This window comes from Grampus griseus, assembly GCF_964374135.1.
Source record: "Grampus griseus genome assembly, chromosome: 8".
NCBI classification, from domain to species: Eukaryota; Metazoa; Chordata; class Mammalia; order Artiodactyla; family Delphinidae; genus Grampus; species Grampus griseus.
In genome coordinates, this window is record NC_139002.1 from 44,432,747 (window position 1) to 44,455,970 (window position 23,224).

The 23,224-nt window shown below is 37.1% G+C and overlaps 1 protein-coding gene across 2 annotated transcripts in view; it reads left to right on the top strand.

Moving 5' to 3' along the window:
• Positions 1-23,224, top strand: part of GRM5 (glutamate metabotropic receptor 5) — a gene marked incomplete at both ends in the record, with an annotated part of 539,059 nt that overhangs the window by 371,917 nt on the left and 143,918 nt on the right. The gene's annotated exons all lie outside the window — the stretch shown is intronic.

Sequence of the window (23,224 nt, forward strand, 5' to 3'; positions counted from 1 at the left end):
AATAAAATGAAGGGAAGAAGAGTGTGACTAAGCAATCATGAATGATTATTAAAACTGGTAGTTGGGAGGATTAATAAGAAACCATGATGTCTTCTAGGAACTTAATCAAGGCACACAAAAAGAACAGGAGAATGATGAGACATAATATTGAGCAAGGGCAATATCATGAAAGATCTTATGTGATGTTAAGGAGTTTGGACTTTATTTAAAGGCAAAGAGAGCCAAAGAAAATGTTTACACAGAGATGTAGTATTTTTAAGTTTGTGTTTTATAAATCGCACTGATAATAACAAAGGAAGACCTGCACACCTATTCCAAGTGAGAGAGGATGAATTTCTAAATAAACTCATCATGGGAAAAGGAATAGGTTCCCAAGATAATAAGGACAGGGAATCACCATGGCTTTGTTTCTGGAAGGAGAAGATCCCTGGTAAGGAAGAGTGACACTGCCCCTCCCTCCCCTAAGGCTGTGATTTAAACAATTAGTGGAAAAACAATTAGTGGAATAACATCTAGGGATGTACAGTAGAAAAGGCAACCATTTTCTGTCAGGGGAAATGATGAGGATTGTAGTTTGGGACAAACAGTACTGGAGGTACCCTTGGGTTGAGCTGTCTCGTAGGTGTTGAATACTCTGATTTAGAGCTTGGGAAGACTAACAAGGCTGGATGTAGATATTTAGAAGTCATTAGAAAAAAATAGCAGTTGAAGTTGTAGCATGAAATGTAAATGAGAGAGTATATAAAAGTACAGGTAAAGAATACCAAAGACAAAAGAAAATGAGGTATATATATGCACAATGGAATATTAGTCAGCTATAAAAAAAGAATGAGATCTTGCCATTTGCAACAACATGGATGAACCTTGAGGGCGTTATGCTAAGTGAAATAAGTTAGACAGAGAAAGATAAATACCATATGACCTCACTTAAATGTGGAATCTAAAAAAAAAAATTCATAGATACAAAGAACAGACTGGTGGTTACCAGACTGGGGGATGGGGGGGCAAAATGGGTAAAGGGAGTCAAAAGGTACAAACTTCCAGCTATAAAGTAAATAAGTCATGGGGGTATAATGTATAGCATGTTGACCATAGTTATAACACTGTATTGCATATTTGAAAGTTGCTAAGAGAGTAGATCTTGAAAGTTCCCATCACACACACACAAAATTCTGTAACTATGTATAGTGATGGATATGACTAGACTTATTGTGGTGATTTCACAAGGTATACAAATATTGAAGCATTATGTTGTACAACTGAAACTAATATAATGTTGTATGTCAATTATATCTCAATTAAAAAAATAAAAAAGACAAAACCCCAGTGAACACTAATACCTAAGGCGCAGGTGTAAGAAGAGAGGCTTGCCCAGAGGATGGAGAAAGCAGGGGGCAGTGAGAAGAGTGCCAGGAAGAGTATGGTACCACAGAAGCCACAGGATAAGAGATTTTCAAGGAGAAAGTGATCAAACATCTAAAATGCAGCAGAGGTCAGTGACCCTCAACACCCCTTCCCCAGCCAAATGTAGCACAGAATGAGTCTCCACTACACTCTAATACTTCCTACATCCACCATGTAAATGATACGCTGATTCCCCCCTCATACTTCTCTGAATCTTCTCAATGCTTCCTTATAAGGCTATGTGCCTTGTCTTCACATCTGCTTGTTTCAAATGCTGCAACACAGTCCCACATAGATGCTTGATAATTATATTTTTTTAATACTGTAGTATTTCCTGGTCTGAAATTACAGATATTAAACTATGAACCATTTGGCCCTGTCTGCCTCTTCTCTGTTCTTCTCTTATTGTCTGGGTCATATTTTCTACTAAAGATAAAATATACTTCCCTTAATACCTTGTTCTCCCTTTCTACTTCTGAAACATGACTTTTGCTCTAACTGGATATTCAGGCACACACAGCTAGTATATTTAAACCATTTAGGGACAGTAGCAAACTAGAAAAATGATTTCATTAGCCTAAAAAACATCTATAATAAATGAATTTGGTAAGATGAGGAAGAAATGAGTCTATTTCTCAGAAATAAATTACTCTTAACTTGCCAGGCTTCTCTAGGGTGACTTTAATAATAGACATGGGTCCAGAGAAGAATGACTGAACTGCCTCAATTCACAGTGTTATTTTGTTGTTGTTGTTGTTGACCCTTCTGTATTGAATTCTGACTAAAATCTTGTACCCCTCATTGCCAGTAATTTTACAACTGCAGATCATCATATTGTCCCAACTCTGTGGAACAAATGATTTTCTGTCTGCCCCTTTCCAAAATATCCTATAAGGAACAATGTCTCAAATGAGGTGAAAATAACAGGTTCTGTTTTTCTTGTGCAAATGTATTTGCATCCGTGTGTGTGTGCATGCATATAAGTGTGTCTGCATGTGTTAGTATGTATATTGACGTATGTGCATGTGTGTGATTGTTTGTGTAAAATCCCAACTGCTCTACAGGACAGATACTATTCAGTGCTTTTCTGGTTAGCAGAAAAGACAAGAGGGTCATGTAGCAGGTTAGATAAAAATAGTCTGTCCATCAGATGAACATTACACTGTGTTAAAACAACTCAACAAATAAACCACAAGTAATGATGATAACAAACAAAATTACCTCATTATTAAAATGTTCACTGATGTCTGTTCAAGTAAAATTTCTTTACTTTAATCTAACATGGTAATCTATGGGTGCTTAAAAATAATTTGTTGAAATGCAATTTAATTGAAAAGAATAGTGCTGCATGATAGGTAAGGAAAATAAACATCCAATCTATGCTGTCATGTGCATTATGGCACGTCCTCAATTCTTCCATCACCTAGAAATCGTAAATCCACTATCCTTCCTTCTGAATAAGCACCCTTTTATCAGCTCTTAATTTCACTTTTACCATCTAGTTTTTGCTTTTACTGTCTCTCATTTTCACTGCTCCTTCATATGCCCTTGCTCTCATAGAATGCCCTTGTTTTATAATTTTTCCATTTCCCCCCAATATCTCAGCTCTTTCCAGGCCAGCCAGACTTTCTTCGTGATCCTACACCATAGTTAATTATTCAAACCACTTCCTCAGCAAAACCCTCAAATCTCTCATAAACCTGATCATTTAGCAAAATCCATTCCATACTCCATCTTCTGCACTCCTATTTCTAAACCATTTACTAGAGTAAAACATACAACACGATTATGTCGTGATCCACATCAGCTCTGTCTTCTTCCTCACTTCTCCTTCAATCCTTCCTCCACTAAAATCTGGCTTCTGTCCTTACCTGTCCACCAAAACTCCCAGTCATGCTGCCGGCTCCTAAAAACTGTTTTAAGTCCTGTGCTCTCTGCTGGATCGGACATTGTCGGCTATATTGTTCCTTTTGAAGCTCTTGCCTTTCTTGGCTTTGTGGTAGCACTCCAATCCCCATCACTACTCCCCATAGGTATTCTCTTCCCTCTATACCTTTTCTTTATCAAGTTCCTAAAACAATATCTTCTTCTCCATGTATTCCTTAAGTATTGGTATTATCTGGACTTCTACATTTATCCCTTGCTCATATAATGCAAAACAGTGTCATTGGGTGATCATATTTCTTCTAATAGTTCTACCAAGTATTGATTTGTTGACATTTAAATTAAATATCTCAGACCAGATTTCTCTAAGTTTCAGATTACATGTGTAACTATATTCTTGACATAATCCACTTGAGTGTCTCACAAATCTTTCAAAGTCAACATACCTAAAACAGAACTCCCCTAACACACATTTCTCATTAGTAAATGGTACTGATCACTCAAGTAAGAAAATTCGGTCATTCTAGACTCCTTTTCCTACCTCACACTCCAAAGAATATTGATCAACAACACTGTCTCTTTGAACCTCTAAAAATAGTGTTTCTTACTTTAGTTCATTACTTTTCATCCTATGATGACTTCTCTTTATCAAACCCTCATCAGTCCTCACCTGAGTTACTGCAGTAACCTACTAATAAGTATACCTGCCTTTCTTTCTTCAAATTTATTTGTATAGAAGAACCATCTAGCAAAACTGTAAATTGAACGCGTCATGTTCATGTTTAAAATTTCTATAGAAACTAAGCTGCTGGCCAGAGTGTCACCATCAGGATGGAGACACAGGCAGTTCCATACTTCAGTTGTGCTCCAAGAAATCCAACTGGCAACTATCCATAGACAAGACACCAGTGTGAAAATCTCAGAACCTAGGAAAGAGGCTAAAGCCCTCCCTCTTCTCCCAGAGCACAGAGAGTGAGAAGGACCCCAACAGAAGGTTAAGAGGAGCAGCTACACTCTGACTGCACCACCCCTTCCCCAGGCAGGCACCGTACCACAGTGAGGGGGCTTCCCTGAGCCTATAGCTTCTCCAGTGGGAAAAAAAGAGCCGAAGGTGGACATCGTGCTCCCCCAGTGTTACAGGATACTTTCCAGCAGGTACACTTGGGTCCTGCCTCACAGAGATCATTGGGAAATCTGTGGGACTTGACCACTGAGGATCAGACAGAAACAGAGAAGGACAATGGGGAAGCAACTAGTGCTCAGATCTTGGCAGACCACATTCCTCCTTGCATCTGTGCCCCAGTGGAGAACCCAGCCAGTGACTCTGCCCATCTGCAGAGCTGAGCCGGTTGCCCTGTCTGGTCAGGGGTCCAGTGGGCAGTTCTGCCTGGCTTGGGTCCAGGGAGCTGTGCTGCCCTTGGAACTTGTTCTACAGCCCCACTCCAGCAGGAAAACGGATGTGAAGCCCTGCCTTCACAGAGTCCAGTCAGTGGCACCATCTGGTTGAGGATCACAGCCTGAGACTCTACTCGACCAGGAGCAATTGCTGAGCCAAGCCCACAGCCCTGCCCAATCTAGAAATCCAACCAGTGGCACTGCACTGCCAGGGAACAGAACCAGCGACCTCACCTGACCAGAGGTGGAAATGTCAACCAAGAATACTATACTAAGCAAACCTGTCCTGGAGAAATGAAGGAGAGATAAAGACTTTCCAAAACAAACAGAAACTAAGGAAGTTCACCACTAGACTTGCCTTATAAGGAATTCTAAAGCGTGTTCTTCAAGTGGAAGCCAAAGAACGCTAATTAACATTTCAAAACATATGAAGGTGTAAAATTCACTGGTAATGTCAAATACATAGTCAGATTCTCTAATATTGTAATGATGGTGTATATGTATAGTTCACTTACAACTCTAGGTTAAAAGCTTTTTTAAAAAACAGCATATTAAAAATATGCAGAAATGCAAAGCATCCTAAGAGACTACTACAAGCAACTCTATGCCAATAAAATGGACAACCTGGAAGAAATGGACAAATTCTCAGAAAGGTATAACCTCCTAAGACTGAACCAGGAAGAAATAGAAAATATAAACAGACCAATCACAAGCACTGAAATTGAGACTGTGATTAAAAATCTTCCAACAAACAAAAGCCCAGGACCAGATGGCTTCACAGGCGAATTCTATCAAACATTTAGAGAAGAGCTAACACCCATCCTTCTCAAACTCTTCCAAACACTTGCAGAGGAAGGAATACTCCCAAACTCATTCTATGAGGCCACCATCACCCTGATAGGAAAACCAGACAAAGATACTAAAAAAAAGAAAATTACAGACCAATATCACTGACGAATATAGATGCAAAAATCCTCAACAAAATACTAGCAGAAAGAATCCAACACCACATTAAAAGGATCATACACCACGATCAAGTGGGATTTATCCGAGGGAATCAAGGATCCTTCAATATACGCAAATCAATGTAATACACCATGTTAACAAATTGAAGAATAAAATCCATATGATCATCTCAATAGATGCAGAAAAAGCTTTTGACAAAATGCAACACCCATTTATGATAAAAACTCTCCAGAAAGTAGGCATAGAGGGAACCTACCTCAACATAATAAAGGCCATATACGACAAACGCACATCAAACATCATTCTCAATGGTGAAAAACTGAAAGCATTTCCTCTAAGATCAGGAACGAGACAAGGATGTCAGCTCTCACCACTATTATTCAACATAGCTTTGGAAGTCCTAGCCACGGCAATCAGAGAAGAAAAAGAAATAAAAGGAATACAAATTGGAAAAGAAGAAGTAAAACTGTCACTGTTTGCAGATGACATGATACTATACATAGAGAATCCTAAAAACACTGCCAGAAAACTACTAGAGCTAATCAATGAATTTGGTAAAGTTGCAGGATACAAAATTAATGCACAGAAATCTCTTGCATTCCTATACACTAATGATGAAAAATCTGAAAGAGAAATTATGGAAACACTCCCATTTACCATTGCAACAAAAAGAAGAAAATGCCTAGGAATAAACCTACCTAGGGAGACAAAAGACCTGTATGCAGAAAACTATAAGACACTGATGAAAGAAGTTAAAGATGATACAAACAGATGGAGAGATATACCATGTTCTTGGATTGGAAGAATCAATATAGTGAAAATGACTATACTACCTAAAGCAATCTACAGATTCAATGCAATCCCTATCAAATTACCAGTGGCATTTTTTAAGGAACTAGAAAAAATCATCTTAAAATTTGTATGAAGACACAAAAGACCCCAAATAGCCAAAGCAGTCTTGAGGGAAAAAAACAGAGCTTGAGGAATCAGACTCCCTGACTTCAGACTATACTACAAAGCTACAGTAATCAAGACAATATGGTACTGGCACAAAAACAGAAACACAGATCAATGGAACAAGATAGAAAGCCCAGAGATAAACCCACTCACCTATGGTCAACTAATCTATGACAAAGGAGGCAAAGATATACAATGGAGAAAAGACAGTCTCTTCAATAAGTGGTGCTGGGAAAACTGGACAGCTACATGTAAAAGAATGAAATTAGAACACTCCCTAACACCATACACAAAAATAAACTCAAAATGGATTAGAGACCTAAATGTAAGACTGGACACTATAAAACTCTTAGAAGAAAACATAGGAAGAACACTCTTTGACATAAATCACAGCAAGATCTTTTTTAATTCACCTCCTAGAGTCATGGAAATAAAAAAAAAATGAACAAATGGGACCTAATGAAACTTCAAAGCTTTTGCACAGCAAAGGAAACAATAAACAAGACAAAAAGACAACCCTCAGAATGGAAGAAAATATTTGCAAACGAATCAACGGACAAAGGATTAATCTACAAAATATATACACAGCTCATGCAGCTGAATATTAAAGAAACAAACAACCCAATCCAAAAGTGGGCAGAAGAGCTAAATAGACATTTCTCCAAAGAAGACATACAGATGGCTAAGAAGCACATGAAAAGCTGCTCAACATCACTAATTATTAGAGAAATGCAAATCAAAACTACAATGAGGTATCACCTCACACCAATTAGAATGGGCATCATCAGAAAATCTACAAACAACAAATGCTGGAGAGGGTGTGGAGAAAAGGGAATCCCTCTTGGTGGGAATGTAAATTGATACAGCCACTATGGAGAACAGTATGGAGGTTCCTTAAAAAAGTAAAAATAGAATTACTGTATGATCCATCAATCCCACCACTGGGCATATATGCAGAGAAAACCATAATGCAAAAAGACACATGCACCCCAATGTTCACTGCAGCACTATTTACAATAGCCAGGTCATGGAAGCAACCTAAATGCCCATCGACAGATGAATGGATAAAGAAGTTGTGGTACATATATACAATGGAATATTACTCAGCCATAAAAAGGAACGAAATTGAGTTATTTGTTGAGACATGGATGGATCTAGAGACTGTCATACAGAGTGACGTAAGTCAGAAAGAGAAAAACAAATATCGTATATTAATGCATGTATGTGGAACCTAGAAAAATGGTACAGATGAACCGGTTTGCAGGGCAGAAGCTGAGACACAGATGTAGAGAACAAACGTATGGACACCAAGGGGGGAAAACCACGTTGGGTTGAGGATGGTGGTGTGCTGAATTGGGCGATTGGGATTGACATGTATACACTGATATATATAAAATTGATGACTAATAAGAACCTGCAGTATAAAAAAACAAACAAACAAAAAAACAACTAATACTAAACTTTCTTTGGGTTATTTGTATGGAAATATGTTAATATAAATGTTTCAGACATTACATGAAATTTCTAAAAATCTTATATGTTCTGGTATAATGTTATAAGTCAAAATTCTAGTTATTACTTTAAAATGTATATCTCAGAAATAACTAAATTTCCTTGTGAATTGCATTATTATGAACTTTCATTAAATCTTTAACCATGGTCATTTTTAAGTCTTTTGTCATTTACAGACAGTTCTGGGTGTACTGTGATGCTTTTGCAAATATGTTCCTATAAAAGGGTTTCATCTTCAAGGAATTCATGGAAAAGACTCTGACAAGTACAGGTTTCTGGTAACTGACTATACTGCTGAACTGAATGAATAAGCATTTTCAGAATTCTAATGGAAAACTGATGAATTCATAAAAGTGCTAACAAAAGATCAAGATGAAAAAAAAATTAATTACATGGGACTGAGTGAACTGATGAGGTTGATTATAATGTTTGTGACTTTCTGTTTGAATAATAATAAAAAAAAATCCCACAAGGACTCAGAGGCAAAAAATATACAAATCAGTTTTCACTGCAAAGTAAAGGAACTGTTACAGTGGAGGATTACTGGACTGAATGTCAATATTATGACATAGTATGATTGTGTTTCATGTTTGGTAATTGCAGTCATTGTTGCTTTTGTTGTGGTCAACCATTTACAATGCTTGGTGTCAGTTTATCTCTTGTAAAAATAAAATGCAGTGTGTGTGTGTGGAAAAATAATAATAAAAAAATAAAGAACTGCTACTTAACAGAAAAAAAAAGCCGTAACTACAATGATTTGACATTCGATACATAATATACAAATATGGAAATTGTAACATCAATAACCTAAAATATGAAGGGAAAGAAGTAAAAGTCTAAAATTTCTGTATGCTATTGAAGGTAAGTTGTTATCAGCTTAAAATAGGGTGTTACAAATGTAAGATATTTTATGTAAGTCTCATGGTAGCCACCGAGGAAAAACCTGTAGTAGATACACAAAAGATTATGGTAAAGGAGTCAAAGCATATCACTACAAAAGGTGATCAAATGACAAAAGAACATAGCAAGAGAAGAAGCAAGGAACAGAGATCCAATGATACGCTGCCTATAAAGGACTCACTTTTGCTTTAAGAACATGCATAAACTGAGAGTGAAGGAATGGAAAAAGGTATTTCAAGCAAATGGTAACCAAAAGAAAGCGGGGACAGCTGTAGTTATATCAGACAAGATAGACTCTAAGTTAAAAAAGGACAAAAAAGGTCCTTATATAATTAAAAAAAAAAAGATCAATCTATCAGGAAGATATAAAAATTTTAAATATTTATGCACCCAACATGTATTATGCACCTAAATAGATAAAGCAAAGACTAACTGAACTCATAGAAAAAATAAACATCAAAACATTAACAGTTGGGGACTTTAATACCCCACTCTTAACAATGACTAGGTCATCCAGATAGAAAATCAATCAGGAAACAGAGGATGTGAACAACACTATAGATCAAATGGTCCTACCAGACACATATAGAACATTCCTTCCAACAGCTGCATATTAGACATTTTTCTCTAGTGTACACAGAACATTTTCTAGGATAGGTCATAGGTTAGGGCACAAAAAAGTCTCAACAAATTCAAGAGAGTAGAAGTTATATCAAGTATCTTCACATACGGCAATGAAATGAAACAAGAAATCCATAACAGTAAGAAAGCTGGAACACATTCATCAAAAGGAACCAATATCTTAACTTCTAACACTATAGTTTAGTATGGTCCTCTTTTAACTTTATATAAATGGAATAAGTTTTTCTCCTTTGTTTATATTTTTCACTCAATCTTATGCTTATGTGTTTTACTTCACGTAGCAGTAGTTTGTACATTTTCATTGCTATCTAGTATTGCATTATAAGAATAAATCACAACTTATCCTTTTTGCTGGTGATGAGCATTTCTGTTGTTTATAATATAGGCCTATTGCAGATAGTACTAACATAAACATTCTTCTACATGCCTTTAGTGCAGCGGTTCCCAACCTTTATGGCACCAGGGACTGGTTTCATGGTAGACAATTTTTCCACAGACGGGGGTGGGGGATGGTTCAGGCGATAATGCGAGCGATGGGGAGTGGCAGATGAAGCTTTGCTCGCTCACCCGCCGCTCACCTCCTGCTGTGCGGCCCAGTTCCTAACAGGCCGTGGACCACTACCGGTCCACGGCCCGGGGGTTAGGGACCCCTGCTTTACTGTATCTGTGATAGCATTTCTACTGGGGACATATCTAAGGGTGGAATTGCTCCATCATAGTGTCTGCTTATATTCACTTGTCATAGACACTGCCAAATAGTAGGTTACACCAGGCTATACATGTCTATCAATGTTTGAGAATTGCAGTTGCTCCAGCTTTTATTCTATACTGTGTCAGTCTTTTTGACTTTAGCCATTCTTGTTTGTGTGTAATGCTATTCATAGTGGTTTTACTTTGTGTTGCTGTAATGAATAAAGTTGAGCATTCTTTTTTATCTATTGGCCATTTCAATCCTATTTTGCAAAGTGTAAAGTGTTCCAACTTCTTGACCCTTTTTCTCTATAGGGCTTCTTTTTAATATTAATTCATAGAAATTTTTCATATATTCTAGATATGAATCCTTTCCAAATTATCTACCTACCTACCTACCTGTCCATCTATCATCTGTATATCCACCTACACACACACACACACACACACACACACACACACACACATCATGTAGAGATCTCCTAAGTAGTGGTGTCTTCTGATAAAAATAAGTTATCAATTTTATTATAAATACATTTAACAATCTTGATTTTTATGATTAGTCCTTCATATGTCCTGTTTGAGAAATCTTTCTTATCCTAAGATAATGAAGATATTCTCCTTCTGTTATATCTAGAAGCTTTTTGTTATCATCTAAAAGCTTTATTGTATAATCAGCAACATTTAGATCTACAGTCTACCTAGAATTGATTTTTATGAGTGTTGTGGATTAAGTATCAATGTATTTTTCCAAAAAATATAAATTTACCCAGAATCATTTTTTTTCAGAATCATTTATTTAATAGAACTGTTTTCCCTACTTCTTTGCAGTGTCGCTTTTATCAAAAATCAAGTCTCTATATATCCACGTAGGATTCCATTCCATTAGTCTATTTATCTCTACAAATTGTATATCGTTGTAACTTCATAATGTCTTACTATCTAATACTGTATTTCCCCAGCTTTGTTCTTTACCAGTATTATCTGGGCTATACTTGGTCCTTTACATTTCCATACAAATTTTATAATTTTGTTTATAAATATCCTCCACACCTCACCCTCCACCCCCCACAAAAAAAACCTGCTGGAATTTTGATTCAGATTACCTTGAATCTATAGATCAATTTCAGGAAAATTAACAACTTTACATTATTGACTCCTCCAGTTTATGAGTGTGGTACTTCCTTTATTAATTTAAGTCTTCCATAATTCCTCTTACATGCATGGAGAAATCCTACATATCTTCCTTAGATTTATTTCTAACTATTAGGGGGTTTTTAAATAGTATATTTAAAATACTGTTTTCTAATTGTTTGTTCCAGATATATAGAAATTAATTTATTTATGTAGGCTGAACTAGTGTCCACCAAACTTACTAAATTCATTTACTACTGATTGTAATAATCTGTATTTTAGATATAATTTCAGATTTGCTACGTAAACAATCAAATTGTCCTTGAATAATGATAATTTACTCCTTCTATTTCCTTATTGAATTGGTTAGAACATTCAGTAAAATACTGAAGAAAAGTGGTCAGAGAAGATATCCTTTGCTTGTGGAAGAAACCTTTCAACATTTCATTGTTGTGTATGATCTTTACTATAAAACTCTTGCACAGATTAAGAAAGTTCTCTTTCTTAGCTAGTTTGCTATGGAATTTTTATCAGAATGATGTTGAGTTTGTCATATTTTCCTCCATTATTCTGATAATGTGGTAAACTGGTTGATTTTAGAATATTAAACTTCGTATTTTCTTTATCCATTCATCTGTTGATGGACATTAACGGATGTTGTTTTCACATTGTGGCTTTTGTAAATAATACTATAATGAACATGGGGGTACATATCTCTCTCTGACAACCTGATTTTAATTATTTTGGATAAATACCCAGAAGTGGGATTGCTGGATCATATGGTAATATATTTTAATTATTTTAGGAAACTCCAAGCTATTTTCAATGGTAGTTGCACCATATTGCCATATATGACAACATGGATGAACTTTGAAAACATTATGCTAAGTGAAATAAACCAATCACAGAAGGAAAATGCTGCATGATTCCATTTATATGAAGTGTCTAAAACAGTCAAATTCATAGAAGTGGAAAGAAAGATGGTTAATAGCCAGGGGCTGAGGAAAGGGAAAAATGGGGAGTTACTGCTCAATAGGTACAAAGATTCAGTTATGAAAGAATAAGTTCTTGAGCCTCATGTGCTGCTTTTGATCCAACTTCTTAGCCTTGCATCCTTGACTTTCAGTGAATTTGTCACATACATCAAGGGAAAGTCTTACCTCAGTATATTTTTTTTTCTCCCCAGGATCTTGGCCACTTGAGTCCCAGCTGCCTAGATAGCATTCTGATAGCTTAAATAGATTTTTTTTTAAGTTTATCCAGCCCTTCTAGTTGTCTTCAGAGGAAGGTTTGTCTAATCTATCATAGCTAGAAATGGAAGTAGCTGTTCAGTTTCTAATATGTGATTTACAGTTTCAGTCTATTTGGATTAATTACTGGGCATGTCACAACTAAATTTTTCAGGCTTTCAGGAGTCTTACATAATGACTATTTCTAAAACTTAATCTCACACCCTGAACAATTTTTGATTATTTACTGGTCTTCTACAGCTTGTAAGTGTTCATTTGTAAACCATATCTGATAGATGTGAGAAGTTAACAATAGACTTGGTTTCAGTGGGTGTCATGGGGATAATTTGTCAAGGAAGAACAAGTTGCCTCAAAGTGAAATGTGAAGAGAGTTCATTCTGTGTTTATGTACATATTTCAAGGTCTCTTGAGCATCTTCTAATAGCTCTTTATCTTGTCAGTAGAGAGACTCGTAATAACTTGGCCAGTGTATTCTAACACTACAAAGATGGGCATTTATCAGAAGATGAATGCAATGGTTTAAGACAATTCTTTGTTTATAGTCTCAGAAAGGAAAAAAAAGAAAATAATTTGAAGGGGTGTGTGCATGTGTGTGTGTGTTTGTGTGTGTGTGTGTAACAGAAATTAAAATAACTCTTCTCTCTGCAGTTTCATGGACACAGTCAAATAAGTTTGGACACGGATTTGGATCAAAGACCACACTGATAGGTTGCACTGGTTCAGTTTTGGTTTCTAGATTTAGGTAGACTGAGTTTGAATACTGTTTAACTCAGGGTTATTTCCTACTTTTCAAGCTGAAGATTCCTAAAGTGAAATGTGAAAATGTTAAAAAAAATATAGATAGATAGATAGATGTGGATATAAATATATATACACATATATATTGGCAGAGAGTAAGCGTGTGTATGTGTGTGTGTGTATATATATGTATATACACACACAGTGCCTAGAACAATGCCTGGCAGACAGCAAACCCTAAATACATGATCACTGTTATCACTCTAAGTTTTCATTTGCCCGACTCTAATGTGGGTAGAGAATGCCAGTTTTTCTTCTCCTTATTGCTCATATGCAGTACTCTGTAGGGAAATCGGCATGTACAGTGTCAGCCACTAGATTTGGCTAAATGAAAGAACAGTATCAAATACTGGAGAACACTGAGGAAAGTATAAGAAAAACGTAATAGATCTGAAATTATGAACTCCCTGGTGACCTGTTATAAGGGGTAAGGGAAGAAAACAGATTGGACACTGGGAGTTATATTCACTAACATCATCATAAAGTCTGCCTTACTGCTTGGAATTTAATAGACTAAATAAATTATTGATTGATTATAATAAATAATAAATAATTATTGACTATTTGGCTGAACATTGTGCTCAGTTTAACAGCATAAAAGAAGAAATTAGTGCAATTCAGCGGGAAGGAGTTTGCAGACTGAAAACTAGAAGGTTATCCTAAGTAAGAAAGTTTCCAGAGAAAACATAAAAAAGGTTATGTAAAGCGGTGGATACAATAGCTTACTCATAACACGCTTTCTCTATTTAACTGAATCATTTCGCTCACTATATTGCACATTTTACACAATTGCCACAATTTCTGCATCTCTCCAAATGTCTATAATATGACAAGAGAAACAACAGATTGTGTAATTCTCAAAATAATCTATTTACGGGCTTCCCTGGTGGCGCAGTAGTTGAGAATCTGCCTGCCAACGCAGGGGACACGGGTTCGAGCCCTGGTGTGGGAAGATCCCACATGCCGCGGAGCAACTGGGCCCGTGAGCCACAACTACTGAGCCTGCGCGTCTGGAGCTTGTGCTCCGCAACAAGAGAGGTCGCGATAGTGAGAGGCCCGCGCACCGCGATGAAGAGTAGCCCCCGCTTGCCGCAACTAGAGAAAGCCCTCGCACAGAAACGAAGACCCAACACAGCCAAAAATAAATAAATAAATTTATTAAAAAAAAATAATCTATTTACCATGATTTTTCTCAGCTTCTTTCTCTGTGAAGGATGTGTTTGGTAAGGAAGCATCCCTGGAGGGACAAGACTTTAAACCAGAGGGGGAAATGACTACCTCAATTTAAAGCCTAAATTGAGACAGGATGGACGTTCCAAGTATTCTAATATGTGTAATACTCTCCGTTATTTTCTGTGATCCCAAAGTCTTTGGAAGTTTGTCTGCTCTGACCAAACCCTGAATTAGGTCAGACCCCCTAAGATTATATCACTTCTCTTCTGATATTAACATGCTTTGGCCTTCCAAGTGAGGAAATGTAGAAAAGAGGTGGCGAGTGAATAATAACTTTCTATTGCTGTGTAACAAATTACCACAAATTTAGCAACTTAAAACAATATTCGTTTCTGGAGGTCAGGAGTCCATGTATATAGCATAACTGGGTTCTCCACTCAGGGTTAAACAGGCTGAAATCAAGGTGTATTCCTTTCTGGAGGCTTTGTGAAAGAATCTGCTTCCAAGCTCATTCAAGTTTTGGTGGAATTCAGTTCCTTTTAGATGTAGGCCTGAGTCCCCATTTCCTTGCTGGTATCACCCAGGGGCACACTCAGCTCCTCCAGGCCACCTGCACTCCTTACTGTACAGCCCCCTCCATCTTCAAAGCCAGCAATGGACAGTCTCCTCCAGCCCTCTCATGCCAAATCCTTCTCACGTTTGAATCTCTTTTGTCAGGAAGAGGTGGTCACTTTTCAGGGACTCACCTGATGAGGTCAGACCAATTACGAATTATCTCCCTATTTCAAGGTCAGTTTCCTTGGGATCTTAATTATAGTTTCAAAATCCCTTCCCAGCAGTCCTGATCTAGATTAGCGTTTGATTGAAAAAGTAGGTAAGGTGAGAATATACCAGAGCATGAGAATCTTGCCCACGTACTCCCAGCCCGACATGCTGCCCCCTGTCCTCCAACACACGCCTCTTAAATAAGATCCCCTTAACAAACATTTCTCACTGCTGTCATCACTGTATGTCATTATTTTGGAGGCTCCATGAAGTATGGAAAGTACTGGAGTGTTGGAGCTGGAAAGATCTGGGTTGAAATCCCCTCTATGCTAGCTGTGGGATTTTGAGTAGGTTATTTAATTCCCCAGAGCCTCAGTTTCCTCAATGGTAGAAACTAGGGCTAATAATAATCATCTCTAAGGCCTGTAGAGAATCAGGAAAGCAATATAATGGAAATCACCTGACTTACACAAGATGGCAAACTTTAGATTCCTGACTTTTCTTCCTTCTTTTCAATGTTCTGATATAGCTCCTCCAATTCACACCTACTTATCCTCAGACATGGGAAAAATTAAGATTTACAAGCCCTGGAGATAAAGTGATTTTCAGTAAATAACCTAACAATTTTCTCAAAAATTCTACATTGTATTTCATTTTGGAATTAATTCATTAGTGTTGACTGGTGTACATTCATAAGAACTTTGATTTAAAAGCTCAATATTCTTCTTTGTTTTCACTATTTTTTTTTAGAGATTCTAAGACCTTCTACTCCCCCAGGGAAGGAAAAAAAAGGAATATTATATGAAGACAGCCAAGCAGTCAGTAGACAGACTCCCACTATTAGGAAAAAAAATCCCAAAATACCTGTTAGAATGCTACTGGTAAGAGATTTGGCAGGGTGATGATTATGATTACATGTGAGTAGAACAGCAGTTTCAATAATAATTGTGTGGGCTGTGAACATATTTTGAAAAAAAAAATGCTGGGATGCAGCCTAATGAATGTATTCATTAACCTTAATAGCATCAGGTAGAGAAGGGAGAGGACCATTTTGGAGGGGGGGAATGAATTCAGCCTTTCAGAGTCATTTTATAAGGCACATCAAACAGTGCTGCTTTCTCAATTAAAAATGAATATATGCAGTTGGGACTTCCCTGGTGGCGCAGTGGTTAAGAATCCGCTTGCCAGTGCAGGGGACATGGGTTCGAGCCCTGGTCCGGGAAGATCCCACAGGCCACGGAGCAACTAAGCCTGTGCACCACAATTACTGAGCCCACATGCCGCAACAAGAGAAGCCACCGCAGTGAGTAGCCCGTGCATGGCAAAGAAGAGTAGCCCCTGCTTGCCGCAATGAGAGAAAACCTGTGTGCAGCAACAAAAACCCAACACAGCCCAAAAATAAATTTTAAAAAAAGAATATATGCAGTTATCGGAAAAGAATTCTCTAAGATTTGAAATTTGCCTTTTAAAGTCTAATTTTCTAATAAGTTATATTAAACATTTAAGTCCTTAGTATGTTCAAGGCATTATAATAAACATAAGGATGAGATGTCCAAAACATAAAATTTACAGACAATTTAGGGAAAACAAATAAATGTACTTAACTTTAATATGATGACAAATGCAAAACTAAAAGCATCAAAATGTTACCTCTATGAGAGCAGAAATCTTGTCTTCTTGTTCACCACTCTACTCCCACATAACTATCAAGTTATTAGTTACCCAATACTTGTTCAGTGAATAAGAAATAAATGTCATGTATTTGAGGAATGAGAATCAAGTGCAGCATCTCCAGTACACAACATATGTGTGATAGTCTTAGCAGTACCAATACCATCAGGCTAAGTGGGACTAAAGATTTCAGTGATCAAGAATAATTGTATGTGCCTGGCATACCCACGTCCCCCGCCCATACCTCCCCAATGCATAAACTCACACCTCCTGACACAAATTTAACGACTGCTAGGAATAGTGATTCTGATGTCTACATTTTTGGTCTGGTATTGCTCCTTTTGAAGCAGACTGAGATGATTTATTTATGTTGTTTGCCCCCAGCAGACGCCTCCCCAAGAACTCTGCAGAGTTATGCTAAGTAATCATGTTGCCATTTGAGAATTCAGCTAATGAAACCCGTACCCACTGTATGTGATTAGCGTTCCATGTAAATAAAGCAAGGGACTGTAAATGTAAGAACTAAGAGTGTGGAAACACCCAGGATACTAATTGAGGGGATGGGGGAATAATCTCAGGAAGGCAGGACAGGATTGTGATTTTCACAAGTAATGATTCAGTGACTGGGAACCTAATGAATTGTACTATTAAGGGGAAGACTGAATAAAAAGAAAGGAGGATGTTCAGTCTGGAGAATAAATGAGGAAACTTCCAGGGGGCTGGAAGTCAGCAATGCGCATTCAGGCAGGTCATACCTAATGGACTGCTGAGGACATGTGCTGGGACCTACCACAATGCCTGTGCAGTTTGCCTGCACAGAATATGCATTCAAAATGCTTACTGTATTAATGCATTAGAATGAAAAGAACATGGAGACTGTTACAGAGGATCACCCGATGCAACTTTCTGTGCAACATAAATTTTTTCATTTTCCATAGCAATAACTTAAAACGAGGACAGGAAGGAAAGAGTATACTGTCTGCATTGTACAGATTTAGATTTTGATAACAGAGACAAATTTTTAAATTACTGAGCATCTCTATTCTAACATTTGATAATTACTAAACTTTTTCTTCAGAATTTTCCAAGAATTTTTTATGCCCGTTACCATGTATCTTTAGGGGCTTCTACGTTCCAGAAATATATTCTGACATTAAATCTACTGATTGTAAACCCTACAGTAATCATATTATAACCATAACAATTGGTCTGCTTCAAATATCTATGTTAATACAAAAATAATAAAAATAATAATTCTAAAGTTAAAATGTTTATAAGGATATAATTGTATAGAGAGCATCAGATCTTTAGAGCTCTATAATTTTCATTATTTCTGTCTTTTTTTTTTTGAGTGCCAACAGCTATTGCTCAGCATACAAAACCCTAAACATAATAGAATAGGGTGGGTTAATATGGTACTAGACCACGTAAGAAAATTGTTCACTTGTATTTTTTTTTAACACTCAAATTAATTTTTTATGTAGAGAACAGACAGAAATCCAGGAGAAACAAAGTGCTAGAGAGCATATAAAGGGAAATCTGATCATTGTAGATCCCTACTTGTATTCATTTTCTTCCTTTTTCACCCCAAACCTATTTTCCTGTAGTTTACAACCTAGGACATGGAGCTACAATGTCACTTACAATATCACTTACAATATCACTAATGTCTCCCATAAACCAAAAACATCCTCCTTTACCCACTATTCTCCACGTATCTAGTCCTAGGGACTCTGAGAATTCCTTACAAATAGGCTCTTCATTCCCATTCCTTTAATACAAACATCCATTCGATCCCTTAACCACTGTAACAACTTTTCTAACTTGATCCTCTAACACTCATCCACAACCTTTCTTATCTGTCACTCGCACTGCCACCAGAGTTTATCCAGTTCTCATCGTCTCTTCGTAGCACTTCCCACTTTAAAAGCCACCACTGGCTCCCCTTCACCTGAATGATAAAACTCAAAGCGTTTGGAATGGCCCAGAAGACCATTCATAATTGGTCTTCCTCAGCATACTTTTCATTAGTCACTATCCGGTGCACTCCATATAGCTGCAATGCTTAATATTTACTATTCCCTGATTCACAAATACCTACTTGTTGGGCTTCTCTGGTGGCGCAGTGGTTGAGAATCCGCCTGCCAACGCAGGGGACACGGGTTCGAGCCCTGGTCTGGGAAGATCCCACATGCCGCGGAGCAACTAGGCCCGTGTACCACAACTACTGAGCCTGCAGGTCTGGAGCCTGTGCTCCGCAACAAGAGAAGCCGCGATAGTGAGAGGCCCGCGCACGGTGATAGAGAGTGGCCTCCACTTGCCGCAACTAGAGAAAGCCCTCGCAAAGAAATGAAGACCCAACACAGCTAAAAATAAACTAATTAATTAATTAATAAACAAATACCTACTTGTTGTCTAAAAAATAACTCAAAATACAGTTATCACTCCATTACCCATATTTTCCAAACTCAATTCAAATCTTACCTTTCTACGAAGAGTTGGTCAATTATTTACTGATCTTCTCTCTCGTTGTGTTCATTTCATACCTATAACAATATTCGTTTGTATGTGGTCATTTATTTACATGTCTCTCCTCCTCCCCCATATATATATATATATATATATATATATATATATATATATATATATAAAATTAAGTGGATCCACTTAATTATTGTTATTCACAGTAGGTATGTTCTATAAACAGGCACCAAACACTGAATTAGTGAATACTGACCATTACTCCTAGGGGAAATATAGGTTTAAATTGTCGTGAGCCTCTAGTCACATTTTCATCAACTAGTCGTTACATAACCTTGCTTTATGGTGTTCTGGTCTAAAGACACTTTATTTAATATTTAATATCTAATATTGTTGATGAATTAATATTGAATTCATAGAAAACAGGACTTTACTCATGCCTAAATGCAGCTGCTTTTTTTTTTTTTTTTTTTACTTTTTAAGAGTATATGTATTATCAACCTATATTTAAAAAAATCTATTTATTGGGCTCCCCTGGTGGCGCAGTGGTTGAGAGTCCGCCTGCCGATGCAGGGGACATGGGTTCGTGCCCCAGTCCGGGAAGATCCCACATGCCGCGGAGCGGCTGGGCCCGTGAGTCATGGCTGCTGAGCCTGCGCGTCCGGAGCCTGTGCTCCGCAAAGGGAGAGGCCACAACAGTGAGAGGCCCACGTACCGCAAAAAAAAAAATATATATATATATATATATATATATATATATATATATATATTTTTTTTTTTTTTTTTATTTAGCTGCACCGGGCCTTAGTTGCAGTACGCGGGATCTTCGTTCCCACATGCGGGATCTTAGTCGCGGCATACCGGATCTTGTTCCCTGACCAGGGATCGAACCTGTGCCCCCTGCATTGGGAGCGTGGAGTCCTAACCACTGGACCACCAGGGGCAGCTGGTTTTCTATGTAAGGTATAGCACAGCCTTCTTGCACTTGGGAATTCTAAATAATGTATCAGTACGATACTTGGGGATATTTTAAACAGCAAAACCAATTTAAAAAAACACACAAAAATGCAAAAACTTGGCACTTAATAGACCATGAAAAGGGCACTTCTTTATAGTATCAAAGCTGAAACAAGAAAGCAGAGGTTCACCTTGTGCAGCCTCAGCCGGGTACATGCACATCAGAAGGATCAACTTTTTCGCCACTCTGTATATCTGAAAATGACCGTAAAAGTGCCATGAGTATCAGTATGGGGGTTGCAAATAAATTTTAGCAAGCAGGTGAATTTACAAATACAGATTCTGCAAATAATGGGAAACGACTCTAAATCAAAGCATTGGAAAGAAAATAACGAAATGGATTATAAGGAGAGGGGTAAAATGTCCATCAATGAGAAGAAACTGGATGGATGGATGGATGGATGGATGGATGGATGGATGGATGAAGAGATAGATAGATAGATAGATACTAAATCTAGAAACTTGACTGAAATGTGGTACATTTTCAGTTTCTTTCCTTATCTTCCTTCCCCCTTTTTCCTGATTTGGTAAAATATATGTCACCCCAAAGCATTAAAGTAGTGCCAGACTCTTGACAGTCCACTCTAACAATGCAATGGAAAGCACTGGATAGTAGAAAGGTAAGCTCAAGTTTCCTTGGCTCTTCACTTATGAATTTATTATTCCTTACTTAGACATACCCTATCATCTTAATGCAAATCTTAAAAGCACATTTTTATGAAAATGTTAATATTTAATAAGCTAAAGTCAATATAGCACCATCTAACTTAGCCAATATGGATTGAACTTTCTTGAGACTTACACAGCAGATATTCCCCTGTAGGCTTAAATAGAATAACCATTTTTTGCCACACAGACACTGGAATTTTCTGTTTATATACGAACTCTTTTATGGTTTTTATTTTGCTGTTGAATGGAAATATCTGGAACAAAACTGTTTTAAAAATCACCACTCTAACCTATAGACTACTAAAAAACATCATCTTTTGCTAAATTAAATGTAGAGCTTTATACATGGAAAAAAAAAGCTAAAGAACATGATGAGAGATGAGTAAATTAACACACTACGGTCCTGACATTTTTTTTTTTAATGGAAATATCACCTCCAAAAAAGTTTATCAAGACAGGCTTTTTACAATCCCCATTAAATTCAGTGAATGAATTGTGAAGGGTAAATTGGACCCATTATGATCTTACATTTCTTATGTAATATTCATAATCACAGCGTTACATAAGAGCAAGCTCGCATGAATAAAAGGAGCAATTTAAATTCCCACTTCCTTGGAGAACGGGGCTCTGCTTGACAATCAGGTTTCCGGTCCCATTTGCAGCACGCCCATGCATCTCCTCGAGTGCCAATGAGACCCACACTCTCCTATCAGTGATATAATAAACCCTCCAAAACAGAGCAAGAAAATGAAGCAAACAAGCCCACTTCATTTCAACTTGTCAGCTTTAAATAAAATCTGTGCAGCTGAAATGAGAAACTTCAGGGAAGATAATGTGTGAAGTAACCACATTCAACATTGGGACAAAACGTATTGCATTAGTTATTATTTTTTTTTTCCTGATTTGCCACAAAAGTTTTTGAAATTTCAACATAGATCATTTTCAATGAAATCTCTTCTTGTCAAGGAGGACTTGGAGGAAGAAATGCTTTATTTTTTTTGTTTGTTTATTTTATTCTCCTCCTCCACCCACGGATGCCTTAGGAATATCTCAAGCCCCTATCATAGCTTAATGAATAATATATGACCTTTGGAACAACTCTCATTATCAATTTTTAAGTCAGAGCATACTGAAGAAAGTACATACATTTTTTTACTTATTCTAATTAATTCCTTACATAATACTTTCCCTGGCACAGATTTATGCAAAATATTGGAGCATGCTCTCTGCCTCCCCCCCCAAAAAAAGTATAAAGGACAAAAATGCATTGGAAGGAAGATAAAAAGAAATTAAAAAAAAGAAATTAACATTCCAATAAATAGAAATATCTGAATATTAATGAAATAAACAATGATTGTTTATGTAAATCCTTTCGCTCACACTTTCCCCAGTACCCACTCCCTTTCACCCAGCTAATCTCCAAAACCTTTCCTGCCTTGTGTTCAGGAGGCTCCATTCTGTTCTTCCCTTCAACTGTCTCCGTATCTTCTCCTCCCTCTTTGTTGTTACTTTTTTTTTCCATTGTTACATTCCCCTTGACTTTCTTTACTTCTCCTGAAAGAGCACTTGCACCTCTTCAAAGGAAGGATAGTACCACTGGGTCCCAGCAGATGCATAGCACAAGTTGCATATTCCAAATGACAGAGAGGGTGGGGAAAGTTAGAGACACTTTTTTCCTAAATGCCCTAAGGTGTGTCCAGATTTGATATAAACACCTTTTCTTGTCTTTTATTTCCAATGTTGTGTCTCATGTATTTTCCAAATAAGCTTAGAATATTTTTCCTTATTCTGTTGTACTCAGGAACTCTCTGATTTCAAACTCTTTTATTTTAAAATTCCTACATTACTTTGAGTGATCAGTGCATAGAATGATATTAATATTGAGGAGTATGATCCCTGTCACCATCTTTGATGGC